The sequence below is a fragment of the Neomonachus schauinslandi genome, chromosome 7, assembly GCF_002201575.2.
Source record: "Neomonachus schauinslandi chromosome 7, ASM220157v2, whole genome shotgun sequence".
Taxonomy (NCBI): domain Eukaryota; kingdom Metazoa; phylum Chordata; class Mammalia; order Carnivora; family Phocidae; genus Neomonachus; species Neomonachus schauinslandi.
Window position 1 is genome coordinate 50,950,358 of NC_058409.1, and position 20,081 is coordinate 50,970,438.

Below are 20,081 nucleotides of genomic sequence, written 5' to 3' on the forward strand. Positions count from 1 at the left end.
TAAAACAAAAAGACAACCTAGTGAATAGGAGAAGATATTTGCAAAGGACATATCCAATAAGAGATTAATATCCAAAATATATAAAGAACTTACACCACTCCACCAAAAAAAAACCCAGACAATCTAATTAAAAAATGGGCAGAGGATGTGAAAAGACACTTCTCCAAAGAAGACATACAGATGGCCAACAGAGACATGAAAAGATACTCAACATCCCTCATCTTTAGGGAAATGCAAATCAAAACCAAAATAAGGTATCACCTCCTACCTGTCAGAATGGCTAAAATCAAAAACATAAGAAACAGCAAGTGTTGGAGAAGATGTGGAGAAAAGAAAATGCTCGTGCACTGTTGGTGGGAGTGCAAGCTGGTGCAGCCACTGTGGAAAACAGTATGGGGGTTCTTCAAAAAACTTAAAATAGAAATACCATGTGATCCAGGAATTCCACTAGTGGGCCTTTACCCAGAGAAAACAGAAACACTAATCTGAAAAGATACATGCACCCCTATGTTTACTGTCACATTATTTACAATAGCCAAGATATGGATACAAATAAGTGTCCATCAATAGACAAACGGATAAAGAAAATGAATATATATATGTATTATTTATATAAAGAAGATTATATATATATATATTTATATAATGAAGTATTAGTCATAAAAAAGAATGAGATCTTGCCATTTGTGACAACATGGATGGACCTAAGGGATATTATACTAAGTGAAATAAGGCAGAGAAAGACAAATACATTATGATTTCACTTATATGTAGAATCTAAAAAACAAAATGAACAACCAAAAAAAAAAGCCAAAACAGACCCAAAGAATGTTTTTGCCGCACTCCACTGCCCTAAAACAAAAGCTATGGATGTTAAGTGTGCCCACCAGAGGTGCACATGCACACACATATCACACACTTACACATAACACACACACACACACACAGAGCATGCAGACCTATAGGATCCTTTCTAAATCGATTTTCGTCTCCTACACTTTCTGCCACAGGCCTTGTCTTTCCCATGACACAGAATAGAGTGGAGAAGAAAGTGATCGAACAAAACACGGGCCCCTTCTGCACCGATTCATCCAGTGCTCAGGGCTGTGCTGCCAGAGGCCTGCCACTTTCCCCAGGGCCCAGGCACCAGCTACTGCTCAACACAGAGCAGGTACTAGGGTGGGAGGGCCTAGCCCTGGTGAATTCCTCACCATGGAATTGCTCTTATTTTTATGTGCACAGCAAATCACAGCCCCCAGCTTTGGATGCAATTACTCTTTCCCAAGTAATTAGGTGCTTTTCAACTTGGAGCTGCCAAACTACAGATTCCCAGAAAAGACCCTGGGTAAACCTGTGCGGCCTGTCCGCAGCCTGGTTCCCTGATTCTGCAGGAAACTCTCCCAGAGGAGAGAGGAAAGAGCCTGGGCAGCCCTTCATCTGAAGACTCAGTCACTGGCATAGTGCCCACCTTGCCAAGGCCACTGCCAGGGCTAACCTAGGGGGATGGAAGCACTGTACACGTGTGGTCGGGGCGGGGCGGGGCGGTGGGGGGGGGATGTGCTTTGCATACTCTGGTCCACCCCATAAGGTACATGCTTTGGGCAGTACAGAAAGCGTCAGAGGGAAGGGAGCTGAATTCTGAAGAGGAGAAGAAATACGAAAACACTGTGAAGGGAAATAAATATGTGGACAGTGGCTTGAATGGAGAGACCAAGAGAAATACATTCTCCTTCCATTCCCAGAGGTACTAAATGGATGGGCTTGTCCCGGCGGCAAGGCAGCAGGCAGCTAGGCAAGACAGTGGCATCCATGCCTGCGTGCAGTCCAGAATAGAGGGCTGGGGCTTTCTGTTTTGCTGGATAAGCAGGAGGGAAACCTTGAGAGCTTGCTTGATTTCATCAAATGCTTTTGCTGCTTTTGCTGATTAAAGACTAGAAGCTGCCTGGGTTCTTTGTCTCCGGCCTCTAACAAACACGTGTGGTAGAGACCCACAAACACTTACCTGAATTTAAAGGGAGTATGGGAGCTGTGATCCTAAGGTCCCAACCCAGCAGGCATCCGGGCTGGTGCTTACCGCTCTCTTGAAGACACTGAAGGCCTGGAATCTGACAAGGGAACGGAGTGCCAGCATGAGTCCCAGGGCAGAAGCCAAGAGAGTTGGGAATCACCGGCTGAAGTTACAAATAACAGTGCTTCGGGTGCAATCACTGTCTTCTAGGAGCTGCAGAAGAAAGATAAACACATCTCTGAAGCTCGTGCTGACGCAGGATGGTGCCCTGCGTAGGCCTAGTGAGAAGGGAAGGGAAGAACAACTGAACAGGCCTGAAGTAAAATGACCTTGCGCCTGACTCTAAGCACCCCAACCCCTGTCAGGGTCCTGGGCTTGCGCTGATGCTTAAGCTCTTCCAAGGAAGATAAGGATCCTTCTGGGTAAGAGGTCAGCTTGTGGGAGGTGCAAAAGAGATTCTATTCCCCATTTAGGAGCCCTGACACCTACTCTGAGTAGGCTTCAGAGCACACAGACCTACTTGGATGAAGGCAAAACCTGGGCTGGATCATGGCAATACTTCTGGACTCAGCCAACAAAACCAGAGGGAACCCTGAGGGTCTCAACTGAGAAAACAGGATCTTTTCTCTATGCTTAGTTACTCCTTTACCCTGAGGCACAGTATTTCTCTCAAGAAGACAGAATCTGGAAAATAATCTTTATTGAAGACCATAAAATTGGAATGCAACTGTAGGTTCCCAAACCTATCCTCCTCATTTTACAGTTGAGGAAACAGAGGTCAAGTCCCCGCAGTTAGTCGTAGAGTTAGGAGTAGAGCCTAGATTTCCTTATTTTCGTATTAGCCTCAGTGAATCCCACCCTGCTACCTCTACTTTGTGCCCCCTGTAGGGATTTCCAGCCAATCCACCAGGCTCTGTGAACTGAGAATTTTTTTAATGGACTATTTTTTAAGAGCAGTTTTGGGTCTACCTCAAAATTGAGTAGAAGGTACAGAGATTTCTCACACACACAGAGCTTCCTCCATTATCAGTATTACCCCCAACCCTGCCCCAGAGTGGTCCATTTTTGACAAATACTGAACCCACACTGACACATCATGGTTATTCAAAGTCCATAGTTTACATTAGGTTTCAGTCTTGGTGGTGTATTATTATATCATCATAGAGAGTAGTTTCAGTGCCCTAAAAACCACTGCACAGAGAATTTTCATGACAACTCCTATAACAAAGAACCAATAGGGCTTAGCTTCTGTTAGTATGGGATTTATCTCTGGTGCACAGTTTGGGTGCTCACTGGCTTGAAGACATTCCCCTCCCTCACATTCCTTGTTGGCACCTTGGATGGAAGTGTTTTAGAAATGCAGGTCTGGGATTAGGATGCAAGCATGTCAGTCTGACAGACAGGATCAAGGCAGGACCAAGCTGTGACAAAGTTTGTAGACAAAGTTTGTCTTTGGAATCTCCTACTTCTACCCCCACAATACCTGTGTGGGTACACACACACACACAGATACACACACACACAAACACACATACACACACATGCACATCCCCTCTATTCCTTTCTTCTAGTACAGTCAACTGCTCTCTAGCCTTCCTAAATATCTTAGTATCCTTTTGCAACATCTTCTGTTCTGTCAAAGAAAAATGCTTCTGGGAAGGGATCCAATGCCAATTATTTGCTATTCATTGTCGACTGAAGCCATCATAGTTTCCTTCCCATGGGTATATGCACCATGGACCTTGGTTCTCCTTGTAAAATGAAAAGTTTTTATGTTTTAAAAATTTCCAGTACCTAAAAGCAGGTAGGAAGAAGAAGGTCCTTTCCTTGGTCCTTGAAATCACCCCAAATAGCATCTGCTGCTTCTGCTTTGCATAGCACAGGTTCCAGCCTCCGTTCAGCCAGAGACAATAATGAAGAGCCAACAGGATGTAAACAGAGAAGAGGATTTGAAACAGAAATGGTCATTTGGAGCAAAAGCTAAAGTTTCATTTTTCCAGAATATAAAGCAGGTTAAGAATAGAGCCCTGGCTCTCCTGCTGTGGTGCAGAGTGCTGGTGTTAAAGAGCACTGGAAGGACCTGGATCCCAGTCCTGGGTCTATGTAAAAGTAGAGGGGTGACTTTGCAAGTCACTGTACTTCTCTGAGCCTTGATGCTTCCTCTCTAAAATGCGTGGGTTGGATTAAATGGTTTCTGCAATTCCTTCTAGCTCCAACATTTTTCAGTTCTATAGTTCAGAGAAGGAACTAAAAGGAAACCAGCTGAATCCAGGTCGCCAGGCTTCCCACAACCTTTGCTTTTGACAAAGGTGATTGGAGTGGTCTGAAGAAGCTATTTTCACCAAACTTTGCCCTGCCTTATCCCAGGAAGAAGGTGCTAATGCCCAGCAGATTGCAAATACATTGTGACAAAGAACCCAGCTCCATTAAAAAAAGAAAGCCTATTGATTTTTAGAATAGCCATCTCCTAGTATATGTAACTTTGAGCCAAACCAAGGAAATTTATGAGGGTTCAGCTTAATCTTATAAAATTTTTAAATCAGTAAGTGCTGCCTGGAAGAATCTGGCCATTATGGTATCTCAAAGAGGCAGATACAAGAATACTTATGTTGCTATTAGGTGCAACAGACAAAACAAGTGTTATGACAGAGGGCAAGTCTGGGTTGTTGTTGAAAGCACACTAGCCTTGGAACTGAAGTTCAGACTCCTAGATACAACTTCTGGCTCTGATGCCAACCATAGGTAAGCTTCATCACTAAGGCAGGGACTATACCTGTCTTGCTGACTATTGCAAGCAGTACAGGGCATATAGTAGGGACTCAATAAATATTTTTTGAATCAACATTTTGCAATGTCCCATAATTACTGACCCTCAGCTTTACTTACTTGCTCTTTTGTTTGATTCCTTCTTCCGTCTCCCTATCGCCATTTCTTAATCTAGGTCATTATTATCTTTGCCTAGATTGTTGTAATCGAGTCCTAACATCCTCCCTGCCTCTGGTCTTGCCCCCATCTAGCCCATTCTCCAAACTGCAGCCAGAGTAATCTTTCTGAAATCAAAGTCTGAGCATGTTACTCCATATTTGAAAATCAGTCCTCTAAATTGTCAGATTTATTGGCTTAGCATTGTTCATAATACACTCTTATTTTCTTTTAATGTCTGTCAAATCTATAATGATATCTCTTTACTTAGTAGCCCAACACGTGGTATTCAGTAAATGTTCCATATGTACTTGAGAAGCATATGTTCTGAAGTTGTTTTTTGCAATGTTCAATTCTGTCAAGTTGTCTAATCATATTGTTCAAGCTTGTTTCCTTAATGACTTTTTTGATCTACTTGTTCTATAAGTTACTGAGTTATATTAAAATATTTAATTATGTATTTATGTATTTAGTAGGCTCCACGCCCAGCGTGGAACCTAGTGCGGGGCTTGAGCTCACGACCCTGAGCTCAAGACCTTAGCTGAGTTCATGAGTTGGATGCTTAACTGACTGAGCCACCCAGGTGCCCCTAAAGTCTTCATTTATGATAATGCATTTTTGTCTATTTCTCCTTTTAGTCTATCAACTTTTGCTTTACATATTTTAAAGCTGTTAAGTTCATATAATTTAGAATCTTCCTGTTGAATCGACCCTTTTGTCATAATGGAAAATTAAAGATGTCTCTTATGTTTTACTGAAGTTTAGCTAGAGTTGTTAATTTTACTCATCTTTTCAGCACCATATATCTAATAATATTTCTTTACTAAAGTTTTTCTTTTATCTGAAATTAGTATACCCACATCCATATTTGCTTTGTATAGTGTACCTTTTTCCATCCTTTTACTTTGAATCTTTCTATGTCCTTCTAAAATAATTATTTATATGTCTAAATAATTATATACATATATTATATATATGTATCTTCTCCCAGTTTCTGACATGTTGGTCCTAAAATTCTTATAATCTCCTGAGTAATAGGGGTGCTAGGCGTATCTTCTGTTGTAATATTGTTCTTTTTACCTCAGTTCCTAAATCCCTTGGAATTTCTTGGGTGATAGAAATGTCTTTTGTTCTAATAAGGTGACTCTTAGTGGACTCCTGGGTGGGGACCAGTCACCAGAAAGATCAGCCATGATTGGGTGATCAGTCGGTGGCTCAGTCGGTTAAGCATCTGCCTTCCGCTCAGGTCACGATCCTGGGGTCCTGGGATTTAACCCCACATCAGGCTCCCTGCTCAGCAGGGAACCCGCTTCTCCTTCTCCCTCTGCCTGCCACTCCTCCTGCTTGTGGTCTCTCTCTCTCTGTCAAATAAATAAATAAAATCTTAAAAAAAAAAAAGCTGCCATGATTAGAAGCATGGAACTTTCAGCCTCACCCCCTATCTTCCAGGGAGGGGAGAGGAGCTGGAGATTGAGTTAAAAATTGTTCATGACTATGTGATAAAGTCTCCATAAAAATCCCTGAAGTATAGGGTTCAGAGAGCTTCTAGGGTTGATAAATACATCCATGTGCTGGGATGGTGGTGCCTTCCAACTCTATAGGGACAAAAGCTCTTGCACTTACCCTATGTATCTCTTTATCTGACTGTTCATCTGTATCCTGTGTCATATTCTTTATACAAGATAATAAACTATTAAATGTATGTGTTGCCCAATTTCTGTGAGTCATTACAGCAAATTATTGAACCTGAGGAAGGCTTTGTGGGAACTCCCGATTTGTAGCCAATTTGGACAGAAGTATGGGTACCCTGGGAACCCACTACTTGCCATTGGTATCTGAGTGGGGCAAGTCTTGAGGGACTGAGCCCTTAACTTGAGGGATCTGATGCAGTTAGGTAGAGAGTGTGAAAATTTCATTGAATTATACAACACCCAGATGGTGTTGGAGAATTGGTCAAGTGGGAAAAAAATCTATACACTAGGTGGCCAGAAGTGTTCAGTGAATAGAGGAAAGAGGGTTTTTCTGTCCCCTTTTCAATCCTTATATGTAAGTTTGTCTTTTAGAAACAGCATTTGTTTTTTATTTTTAAATAAATATTTAAAATCTTTGTCTTTAATTCACTGTATATTCTATTTTTAATTACTGTCAGTACTAATATATTTTAAGTATACATCTTTATGCCAATAAATTTAACCTAGATGAAATGAAAAAGTTCTTGAAAAGCACAATTCCCTAAAATTAACACTAAGTAGAATCTTCCCATAGCTATTAAATAATTTTGATTTCTAATTCAAAACATTCAGACACAGAAAACTCCAGTCTTAAGTGGCTTCCCTAGTGATTTCTTCCAAATATTCATGGAAGAAATAATACTAATCTTACAAAAAGTCATCTAGAAAAAAAAAAGAACAAGAATGAATAATTTTCAGCTCATTTTATACAACCAGCATTACTTTTAAGAGGTGATACTAACATCTGAGAATAACATTTCAAGAAAGGAAAATCACAGACCAAATTCACTTATGAGCACAGGTGCAAAAATCATAAACAAAATTTTAATCAATAAAACCTATCAATAGAGTACGAAGGTAATATATAATGTCTATATTCTAGAAATGTAAGGCTGATAACATACAAAAATCAGCCAATGAAATTCATTATATTTATAGAGACAAATCATCATCATCTCAATATATGTAGGAAAAACCATTTGACAAAATTCAACATCTATTCTTGATAAAAATAAAAATTCTCAGCAAACTAATAATGAAAGGAAATGTTCTACAGCATATGTTATAGTTGATGGCAAGGTATTTATTACATGGCTCCCCCTGAGTTCAGCAACAAGAGAGTGGTGTCCTCTTTCAACATTATTACTCAATATTGTACTGGAGGCCCCATTCAGTACAAGAAGCTTAGCAAAAAGGAGGTATAATGGAAAGGAAGAAATAAAACTTGTATTATTTATAGACTACATGATGCATACATAAATAATTGAAAAGAATCGGTCAAAATAACTATTAAAATTAAATAATTTTATATTATCACTCTATACAAGGTCAATATATAGAAATTACTTGTATATGCTAGCAACAAATAATTAGAAATTTTAAAAAATGCCATTTAGTATAAAAAAATAAAATGTCTAGTAATAAATCTAAGATGCACAAGGTCTCTGTACTAAAATGTATAAGGCATTATTAAAAGAAAATTTTTAAAGATTTTATTTATTTGACAGAGAGAGAGAGAAAGCAAGCAAGCACAAGCAGGGGGAGCAGCATGGGGAGAGGGAGAAGCAGGATCCCTGCTCAGCAGGGAGCCCACTCAGGGCTCAATCCCAGCACCCTGGGATCATGACCTGAGCCAAAGGCAGATGCCTAACCAACTGAGCCACAGGAGCCCCGAGAGAAATTTTTTAAGTCTTCAATAAACAGATAGATATATCAAGTTCATAGGATGCAAGACTCAATACTGTCAAGATGTCAATTTTTCTCAAATGGACCTACAGATGAAATGTAATCCCTATCAAAACCTCAGCAGGATTTTTTAAAAATAAGAATTGCCAAAATTTTAAAATTTATACAAACATGCAGAGAATATACAATAGTCAAAACAAATTTGAAAACAAAAGGAACAAATCTGGAAGACTTAAATTACCTGAATTTGAGACTAATTTATTATAAAATTCACTGTAGTATTGGCATAAGGATACACAAATAAATAAATGGAACATATTAGAGTCCATAAATAGACCCACACATATATGGTCAATTGATTTTAGACAAAAGCTCCAAGATAATTCCATGGGGAATTCCAACAAATTATATGGAAACATGATATCCACATGGGAAAAAAAATGAATCTCAACTCCTACTGTATACATAACAAAAATCTGTTTGAGCTAGATCATAAATCTAAGTGCAAATAGGAAAAAATAAAACTTCTATAAGAAAATGATTCTTTTCATATCCTGGGTTAAGCGACAGTTTCTTTTTTTTTTTTGTAAGACTTTATTTATTTATTTGAGAGAAAGAATGAGGGAGAGAGCATGAGATGGGGGAGGGTCAGAGGGAGAAGCAGACTCCCTGCTGAGCAGGGAGCCCAATGTGGGACTCGATCCTGGGATGATCAGGACCTGAACTGAAGGCAGTCACTTAACCAACTGAGCCACCCAGGCACCCCTAAGCAACAGTTTCTTAAATAAAACACAAAAAACACTGACCACAGGAAAAAAAAAATGAAAAATTTTAAATCAAAATTAAAATTCTGCTTTTCGCTCTTCAAAAGACTCTATTAAGAAAGTGAGAAAGCAAGTCACAGATTAGGAGAAAATATGTACAATGCATATATCTCACAAAGGACTTGTGTCCCGATGTTAAAAAAAACTCCCGAATAACAATTAAAAGCCAACAACCTAATTTTCTAAATGGGCAAATGACCTGAACAGACACTTAGCAAAAAGATATATGAATGGCCAATAAAAAGATTCTCAACATTGTTAGTCATTAGGGAAATGCACATCAACACCATGAGGTATGACTTCATGCCCAACTGGAATGGCTAAAATTAAAAAGACAGACAATACCAGGTGTTGATGAGAATGTGGAGAAACAAGAATTTTCACAATTATTGCTAACAGTGTAAAATGGTACAACTACTGTGGGACATAGCTTGGCAGTTGCTACTAAGGCCAAACTTACACATACCCTATGACCGTGCAATTCCACTCCTCACTATTTACCCAACAGAAATGACTGCATATGCCCACCGAAGATGTCTACAAGAATATTCCTAACAGCTATCCATAATTGCAAAATCTGGACTCAATTTAAATGCCTATTAACCATGGATAAATGGATAAGCAGATTGAGATATGTTCTTACAATACTGCAGAGCAATGAAAGGCAAATACAGCAACAGCAAAGAGAATCTCACAGACCACAAAGTTGAATGAAAAAACCCATAGACTCTAAAGAAAACATACTATGTAAATTTACATAAAGTTCAAAATGAGATAAAACTTATCTATGGTAAGAGATTTTGGAATAGTGGTTACTTTAGGAGAGGAGTGTTGACTGAGAAGAGGCCTGAGGAAGCCTTCTGGGGTTTGATGTGGAAGGTGGGGACAGCACACTTTAGATAGGAAGACCAATGGGCCCCGGATTACGTGAAACTGTCCTAGTTTTTAAACTAAAAGTCCTTTCCTGGGGAAACCAGGATGGTTGCTCACCCTAACTTTAGATTTGTGCATTTTACCACACACACACACACAATTCCTCGATTCTTATAATCTGGAAAAGAAAAACATCAATAGGGGGAAAATGTCTTCAATGGCTCTCCTTTGCCCTCAGCACAAAGTGCAAACTCCTCATAATACATACAGCTTTTGCAGTGTGGCCCGTGTGCCTCTTCATTTTCTCATCTGGCCCCTCTGCCGCCACACTGACAGCTGACAGCTCCCTGAATATGCCATGCTCTCTCTTGCTTAAGTTAGTGCCACTGCCCAGAAACGCTTTCCCCTAGCTCTGCCTGGCTAGCTTCAGCTCATTCTTCAACTCAGGCTGGATATGATCAACTGCTGGAAGCTTTCCCTGACACATAGCCAAGGCTTGGGATATCCCATAGCATATGTATAAGTGGTCAGTTATTTACTTACCCATTTATTCAATAAGACATTATATTAAGCTCCTAAAAAGGAGCCAGGAAGTATACAGTCCTACAGGACTTTACAGTCTGATAGGTATGTAAACAGACCTTGGTAGACACATGCAGGTAGATAGCCTATGCTCTAAGGTACCATCTCACATATCCCAGGTCTGCAAGGAGAAAGATGGCTTTTCTATTTTTAATTTCTTTCATTTTTTTAATTTTATTTTATTATCTTATGTTAGTCACCATACAGTACATCATTAGTTTTTGATGTTGTGTTCCATGATTCATTGTTTGCGCATAATACCCAGTGCTCCATTCAATATGTGCCCTCTTTAATACCCATCACCAGGCTAACCCATCCCCCCACCCCCCCTCCCCTCTAGAACCCTCAGTTTGTTTCTCAGAGTCCATAGTCTCTCATGGTTCATCTCCCCCTCTGATTCCCCCCCCTTCATTTTTCTCTTCCTTCTCCTAATGTCCTCCATGCTATTCCTTATGTTCCACAAATAAGTGAAACCTTATGATAATTGACTTTCTCTGCTTGACTTATGTCACTTAACATAATCTCCTCCAGGGCCATCCATGTTGATGCAAAAGTTGGGTATTCATCCTTTCTGATGGCTGAGTAATATTCCATTGTATATATGGACCACATCTTTATCCATTCGTCTGTTGAAGGGCATCTTGGCTCTTTCCACAGTTTGGCTATTGCGGACATTGCTGCTATGAACATTGGGGTGCATATAGCCCCTCTTCTCACTACATCTGTGTCTTTGGGATAAATACTGAATAGTGCAATTGCTGGGTCATGGGGTAGCTCTATTTTTAATTTTTTAAGGAACCTCCACACTGTTTTCTAAAGTGTCTGTACCAACTTGCATTCCCACCAACAGTGTAAGTTCTTTTTTTAATTTGAGTATAGTTAACACAATGTTACATTAGTTTCAGTGTACAACATAGTGATTCAACTTCTCTATATGTTTGCTAAGCTTACCACAAGTGTAGCCGCCATCTGTCACCATACAGCGCTATTACAATGCCATCAACTATATTCCCTACGCTGTGCCTTTTAGTCCCATGACTTAATTCATTCCGTAACTGGAAGCCTCTACCTCACTCTCCCCTTCACCCATGTTGCCCAGCCCCCCAACCCCTCTTTCCTCTGGCAGCCATCAGTTCTCTGTATTTACAGGTCTGATTCAGCTTTTTGTTTATTCATTTGTTTGGGTTTTTAGATTTCACATATGAATAAAATCATATGGTATTTGTCTTTCTCAGTCTGACTTTTTTCACTTAGCATAATACCCTTGAGGCACATCCATATTGTTGCAAATGGCAAGATCTCACTCTTTTTATAGTTGCATAATATTCCATTATATCTATATATCTATATGTGCACATGTATACATACTGCATCTTTTTTCTCTGTCAGTGGACTCTTGGGTTGCTTCCATATTTTGGCTACTGTAAATAATACTGCAATAAACATAGGGGTGCATATATCTTTTTAAATTAGTGTTTTTGTTTTCTTTGGGCAAATATCCAGCAGTAGAACTACTGGATTACTTTGTATTTCTATTTTAAGTTTTTTGAGGAACTTCCATACTGTTTTCCACAGTGGCTGTACCAATTTACATTCCCACAAACCGTGCACTAAGGTTCCCTTTGCTCCACATCCTCTTCAACACTTATTTGTCTTTTTAATTTTAGCCATTCTGACAGGTGGAAAGTAATAGCTCACTGTGGTTTTGACTTGCATTTCCCTGATGATGAGTGATGTTGAGCATCTTTTCCTTTGTCTGTTAGCCATCTGTATGTCTTCTTTGGAAAAATGTGTATTCAAATCCTCTGCCCATTTTTTAATCAGATTGTTTAGGGTTTTTTGGGTTAAGTGGTATAAGTTCTTTATATATTTCAGATATGAACCCCTTATCAGGTACATCATTTGCTGATATCTTCTCCCATTCACTAGGTTGTCTTTTAGGGGTTTTTAAAAGATTTTATTTATTTGTTGGCCAACAGACACATGAAAAAGTGTTCAACATCCCTCGGCATCAGGGAAATACAAATCAAAACCTCAATGAGATACCACCTCACACCAGTCAGAATGGCTAAAATTAACAAGTCAGGAAACGACAGATGTTGGCGAGGATGGGGAGAAAGGGGAACCCTCCTACACTGTTGGTGGGAATGCAAGCTGATGTAGCCACTCTGGAAAACAGTATGGAGGTTCCTCAAAAAGTTGAAAATAGAGCTACCCTACGACCCAGCAATTGTACTACTGGGTATTTACACCAAAAATACAAATGTAGTGATCTGAAGGGGCACATGCACCCCAATGTTTATAGCAGCAATGTCCACAATAGCCAAACTATGGAAAGAGCCCAGATATCCATCAACAGATGAATGGATAAAGAAGATGTGGTATATATATATACAATGGAATATTATGCAGCCATCAAAAAACCCCCAAAATCTTGCCATTTGCAACGACGTGGATGGAACTAGAGGTTATTATGCTAAGCGAAATAAGTCAATCAGAGAAAGACAAGTATCATATGATCTCACTGATATGAGGAATTTGAGAAACAAGACAGAGGATCATAGGGGAAGGGAAAAAAAATGAAACAAGATGAAACCAGAGAGGGAGACAAACCATAAGAGACTCTTAATCTCAGGAAACAAACTGAGGGTTGCTGGAGTGGTGAGGGGTGGGAGGGATGGGGTGGCTGGGTGATAGACATTAGGGAGGGTATGTGCTATGGTGAGCTCTGTGAATTGTGTAAGACTGATGAATCACAGACTGTACCCCTGAAACAAATAATATATTATATGTTTAAAAAAAAAAAAAGAAGAAGATAGTAGGGAGGAAAAAATGAAGGTGGCGAAATTGGAGGGGGAGACGAACCATGGGAGACTATGGACTCTGAGAAACAAACTGAGGGTTTTAGAGGGGAGTGGGGTGGGGGGATGGGTTAGCCTGGTGGTGGGTATTAAGGAGGGCACGTATTGAATGGAGCACTGGATGTTATATGCAAACAATGAATCATGGAACAGTACATCAAAACTAATGATGTACTATATGGTGACTAACATAACATAATAAAATTAAATTAAAAAAAAGATTTTATTTGTCAGAGAGAGAGAGCACACAAGCAGGGAGAGTGGCAGGCAGAGGGAGAAGCAGGCTCCCCACTGAGCAAGGAGACTGATGTGAGACTCGATCCCAGGACCCTGGGATCATGACCCGAGCTGAAGGCAGACGCTTAACCAACTGAGCCATCCAGGCATCCTGGTTGTCTTTTAGTTCTAATGATGGTTTCCTTCATTGTGCAGAAGATTTTTATTTTGGTGTAATCCCTGTAGTTTATTTTTGCCTTTGTTTTGTTCATGAGGAGACATATCTAAAAAAATGTTGCTAAGGTTTATGTCAAAGATATTACTGCTTCTCTTCAAAAAGTTTTACAGTTTTGGGTCTCACATTTAGGTCTTTAATCCATTTTAAGTTTATTTTTGTGTATGGTGTAAGAAAGTGGTCCAGTTTCATTCTTTGGCATGTAGCTGTCCAGTTTCCCCAGCACCACTGATTGAAGAGAATGTCTGTTCCCCATTGTGTATTCTTGCCTCCTTCATCATAGATTAATTGACCAAATAACTATGGGTTTATTTCTGGCTCTCGATTTTGTTCCATTGGGCTGTGTCTATTTTTGTGCCAATACCATACTGTTTGATTACTATAGCTTTGTAGTATATTTTGAAACCTGGGATTGTGATACCTCCAGCTTTGTTCTTTCTCAAGATCATTTTGGCTATTTGGGATCTTTTGTGGTTCCATAGAAATTTTAGTATTATTTGTTCTAGTTCTGGAAAAATACTATTGGTATTTTGATGGGGATTGCATTGAACATATAGGCTGCTTTGGGTAGTATAGACTTACTTACTTATTTATATTTGAGAGAGCACCAGTGGTTGGGGGCGAGGGGAAGGGCAGAGGATGAAGCAGGCTCCCTGCTAAGCCAGGAACCTGACACGGGGCTCAATCCCAGAACCCTGGAATCATGACCTGAGCCAAAGGCAGAGGCTTAACTGACTAAGCCACCCAGGCGCCTTTGGTAATATAGACATTTTAACAATATTAATTCTTCCAGCCCATGAGCATGGTATACCTTCCCGTTTGTTTGTGTCATCTTCAATTTTTTTCATCATTGCTTTGTAATTTTCAGAGTACAGGTATTTCACTCCCTTGGTTAAGTTTGTTCCTAGGGATTTTATTCTTTTCTGTGCAGTTGTAAATGGAATTGTTTTCTTAATTTCTTTCTGCTATTTCATTATTAATGTATAGAAATGCTACTGGTTTGTATCCTGCAGATTTACTGAATTATTACTTCTAGTAATTTTTTGGTGGAGTCTTTAGGGTTTTCCATGTATCATGTCATCTGCAAATAGTGACAGTTTAACTTCTTTAAATATGTATGCCTCTTATTTCTTTTTCCTGTCTGATTGCTGTGGCCAGGACTTCAGTACTATGTTGAATAAAAGTGGTGAAAGTGGACACCCTTGTCTTATTCCTGATATTGGAGGAAACGCTTGAGAAAGAGGGCTTTTAATGGCTGTTTCAAGAAGAAAAAATGCCTACAAAAAATAACATTTTTAGCCTCTTTAAACTACTTATCATATGCACTGATCAAAAGAAGGGATTTTCTTTTTTTTTAATAAGTGTTTTTATTTTTTTATTACTATTTTTTTATTATGTTATGTTATGTTAGTCACCATACAGTACATCATTAGTTTTTGATGTAGTGTTCCATGATTCATTGGAATCATGTGCTCCATGCAATATGTGCCCTTCTTAATACCCATCCCTGGGCTCACTCATCCCTCCAGGCCCCTCCCCTCGATAACCCTCAGTTTGATTTCCAGAGTCCATAGTCTCTCATGGGGATGAAAACCAAAAAGAAGGGATTTTCTTTCAGTAATCTTAGAAATAGTTGAGTTTTCTTGCTTTCCTATTATCCAGAAATTCTTAATACTATCCAGAAAAGGCAGTGATATTCAGTAGTAGTGAATTGTCCAATAGTTAGAACATTGTTATGTGCAATTTACAAGGCTGAGTATTGAGGAAATGGAGTGTGGTTAGGAGCAGATTCTCAGTTCAGACTAAATGGGTTTGTGTTCCTGATCCACCAGTTACCTAGAGCTTTGGGACCCCAGTTACACTCTCTGAGCCTCAGTTTCTTTATCTGCAAAATTGGATAACAATGGTACCTATCTCAGGGTTGTTATAAGTATTAAATGAACCAGTAAACATAAAGGGCTTAGAATGGTGGTTGACAGACCTATAGTCAGCCATCCTAAGTGCAGTCATTCTTATGTGAAATATGTAAAAAGACTAAGCAACATTACAGACATTTCTCCATGTATTATTACCCCATATCTCCTCATCTTTCTTATGAGCCCCAGGCTCACATTTCTTAAGCCCCAATAGATGTTATCACCTCACTAAAATGTGAGTGGCTCAAATGTATAACAATCAATCCCAAATCCCCTTCTTGACATATTTGCTAATTATCTGTTACCTAAACTGAAAACATCCCAATCATATTTCTTTCCAGGAACTTCTACATCCAATTATTCATCAAACCTTGAAAATTCTCACAGCTATTCCTTCTTTTTTTTTCTGATTCCACTACCACCTTCAGAAATGGAATTTCATCATCCACTTTTGAATTTCTTCCAATGGCCTCTTCACTCACTCCCCTCTAATTCAGACTGGTCATTCTAGATCATTCCTTGATCTCATGATTTTTTTTTTTTAATTTAAATTCAATTAACCAACATAGAGTACATCATTAGTTTCTGATACAGCATTCAATGATTCATTAGTTGCATATAACACCCAAGATCTCTTGCTCAAAGATCTTCAGTGGCACCTAATTATCCTTGAGAATCAGTCAAAATTCTGCAATCTGTCATTCAGTGTCCATCACAATCTGACCCCAAATCTCCCCTTTCAAATCTATTTCTTCTTTTTTTTTTACAAAATTTCTCTGTCAACTTAGGTACCCAATGTACAGCACTGACTCATAAACTGGGCGAGAACTGGGGCTAAGGCCCAAAGCCTACAATGGGACTCTCTCTCCTCTAGGCATAAACCGAAAGCTCAGCACCAGGCAGTAACCTAATGTGAATGAGGCAGAGAACCCAAATACTCATAACCAAAGAGAAATCAAAGCAAGCAAAATGGCTGCTCTCAAGCAAAAGTGACCTCTAGCCTCCCATCTAGCCACATGGAGAGGAATGGCATAAGAGAGTGCCATACTCAACTTATTATATCAACATTTTAAAAATTTTTATTTATTTAATGGGCACCTGGGTGGTGCAGTCGGTTAAATGGCTGACTCTTGGTTTCAGCTCAGGTCGTGATCTCAGGGTCTTGAGATCAAAGCCCTGTGTGGGTCTCTACACTTAGCACAGAGTCTGCTTAAGACTCTCTCTCCCTCCTCCCCCCCCACCATGTGCTCTCACTCTCTCTCTAATAAATAAGTAAACCTTTAAAAAAATTATTTAAGTGATCTCTATACCCAAGGTGGGGCTCATGACTTGGAAATCAAGAGTCGCATCTTTTTCCGACTGAGGGAGCCAGGCACCCCTTGCATCAACTTTTTAACATTCACATGTTCTCGCCCACCACCAAAACTTGGTCCAATCATTGTCCTAAATTTGATCAACTGGATTTGTAACTCCTCCTGGGATGGTGGGAGTGAACTGTTTCCCTTCATCTGGAGCCCAGAGTTTATAGGGCTTCCCACTTTTTTACCTTTGTTCATAACCTTGACCCTGCCATGAATATCCTCCCCATTTCTGCTGGTTGAAATTCTACTCAACCTTCTAGATACAGGATAACATGATGCTTCTTGATCACCTTACTTCAAACTCGTATCTTCTAAATTCTAACAGCACTGACTATACTACTAATTTGATACTTAAGATTTCCTGCCTTGTATTATTAGCTATATTTACTCCTCCCTGCACTGACAATTCCTTAAGCTATAGACCATGTCCCTATGCAAGTCAGGGGCCAATTAAGATTCTCTGACCTAATTTTTTACCCTCATACCAACTAGGCTTAATAAATATGTGTTGATGAGTTACATGTTTTATGCATTAGGCTTCAAGCTATACATTTCAGTGTGAAAGAGATCTAAAACTGTGGGTCATATACAAGGGTGTTCATTGCTATCACATTTATGATGGCAAAAAAATTGAAAACAACTAAGTGTCCATTAACAAAGTAATGGATAAATAAAATCTCTTACATGTATATGTTGAAACTCTAAATGCAGACAATGAAATAGATCTACATGTTCATCATAGATAAATCTAAAAAAAATAACATTCAATGAAAAGAGCAAGTTTTTTAACTATATTATAACCTACCATGTAAGTAAATCTTTAAAACACAGATAAAATAATATATTCTACTCATGGATTCATGAATAAAAAAAGGCTGTAAAAATATCAATGAAATCAGCTGAAAGATGAAAATGGTCAAAGAGTCTTCAAATTGTTTTCTGTAATTTTTACTGTATTAAATGAAGTAAACACAACATGGGTGTTTATTATGTTGTTCTTTATCTTTTTCTGTATTTTTAAAGCTTCTCAACATGAAGAGAAACAAACAAAAAGATACCATTTGGTCCAGAGCCCTGTCTTCTGGGTGTCACGCTATTATTCTTTCTATTGTATGAATATAAAGATCAAGGGAAAGGGGAGGGCCTGGAGCTGTACTGAGGCTAGGGCAAGCTTGGGAATTGCTGCTGATAAATCCTTTCAGTCAGCTAGTATTCTTAGTTATTTTCCTGTAAGTGAAAAGTGAGGTGGGGGGTGGGAGCAGGAGGGGAAAGAAACCTTTCCTGTTGCCTGGTTGTAACAGATTAGAGTATGTTGTTTTTAAACCTCCTATAAAGAGATATCTCATTCTTTGTACCCCTTTTGAATTGATACGGTTTCCTTTCTGTGTCCTACACACTGTAATAAATAATAATAACAAGAGCTAACAATTTTCAAGAGCTTACTATGTGCCAGGCATTTCGCTAAGCACTTTACATACAGCCTTGTAACTGTATGGATGCTTCTAGCTTCAAGTATCATAAAACTCTGTCCCAATGGAGTTAAACAACAAAGAAATGTGTTAGATACATTCTGTCTCTTCCGAGAAGAAAAAGGAGAATCAACAGCCTTCAGGACTGGTTTGTGCAGAAGCTTACCATTATCAGCCAAGTCCCAAAGTGCCTTTGGTCTTTCTGTCCTACTGTTTGCAGGTGCCATGAGAAAAATGCCACAGAGTTGGGTCTGCGTGCTTCTATATTTGCATCCAATAGGAGAGACCCAAGTTGGCTGAGGCCCGCCCATTCCTAACAAATCACTGTGGACATGATGGGTTCTATAAACTGTTTAGAGGCTGAAGCAGCTGGGGTGGAATGGATGCTGGGAAGAGGACACCATGCCCAACACAGTGGTTTTCTAGGTTACATGGCTGGTAAGCAGCATGCCCTCCACAACAATACTGCACTGCCTTCCAGTTCTTGTGGTGCTCATGAGTCTCCTGGGATGGGAACTGGGATGTCAGCTACATGGTCCTCCTACCACGTGCACCCTGAAGCGATAGTCACCAGGTGGCCATCTCCAGGCTTCTGCGCTCCCCTTCCTTCAGCTCCTGATTTCCCCTTTTCCTTTTCACCACACTAACACCATCTTTTCTGCTCTGGAGGCTCCTTTCTCTGCAAGCTTGGCTGTGAGTGATAGACTGGCCAATTCCCTAACTACCCGATGTCTTTGGGAAGTCAGTCCCCAGAGTGGTTTTGCTACTATTAATCTTTTTAAAAACAATTTATAGGAATAAATAGAGACTAAGAACAATAACAACAAGCTTGGGAAATTTACAAAGGCTCCAGAATCTAACAGTTCTCTTAGTCATTGAGCTGGATCACATCCCAGCAAGTTGGCCTGAGGGCCCGTACCAGAGGAAGGGTGGAATGCTTCCTGAAGCTTGCGTCTCCCAGTCTTGGGGGTACATTTCAGGGTTCCTCCCCAAGGTCACCTCCTCAAGGGGACGTCCTCAAAGCACATACCTGATATCTCTGTCATCCTTCAAGGTGCCCTCCTTAAAAGTACTACCTCATCTGTGGAAGTCCAGATTTCCTGGACGGGGTCATTGGTCCCTAGTGACACCATACATCAATATTCTGGGGCCCCAAGTCAGGCACATGGGTCAGAATCAGCTGGTGCTCTTCCTAAGCCACATGGACAAGTGAGGATGTGCATATGAATGTGCAGACAAATCATCTGCTCAATGGATCTTGTTAAAATGCAGATTCTGGGGGGCACCTGGGTGGCTCAGTCAGCTAAGTGTCTGCCCTCGGCTCAGGTCATGATCCCAGGGTCTTGGGATCGAGCCCCACATCGGGCTCCCTGCTTAGTGAGGAGTCTGCTTCTGCCT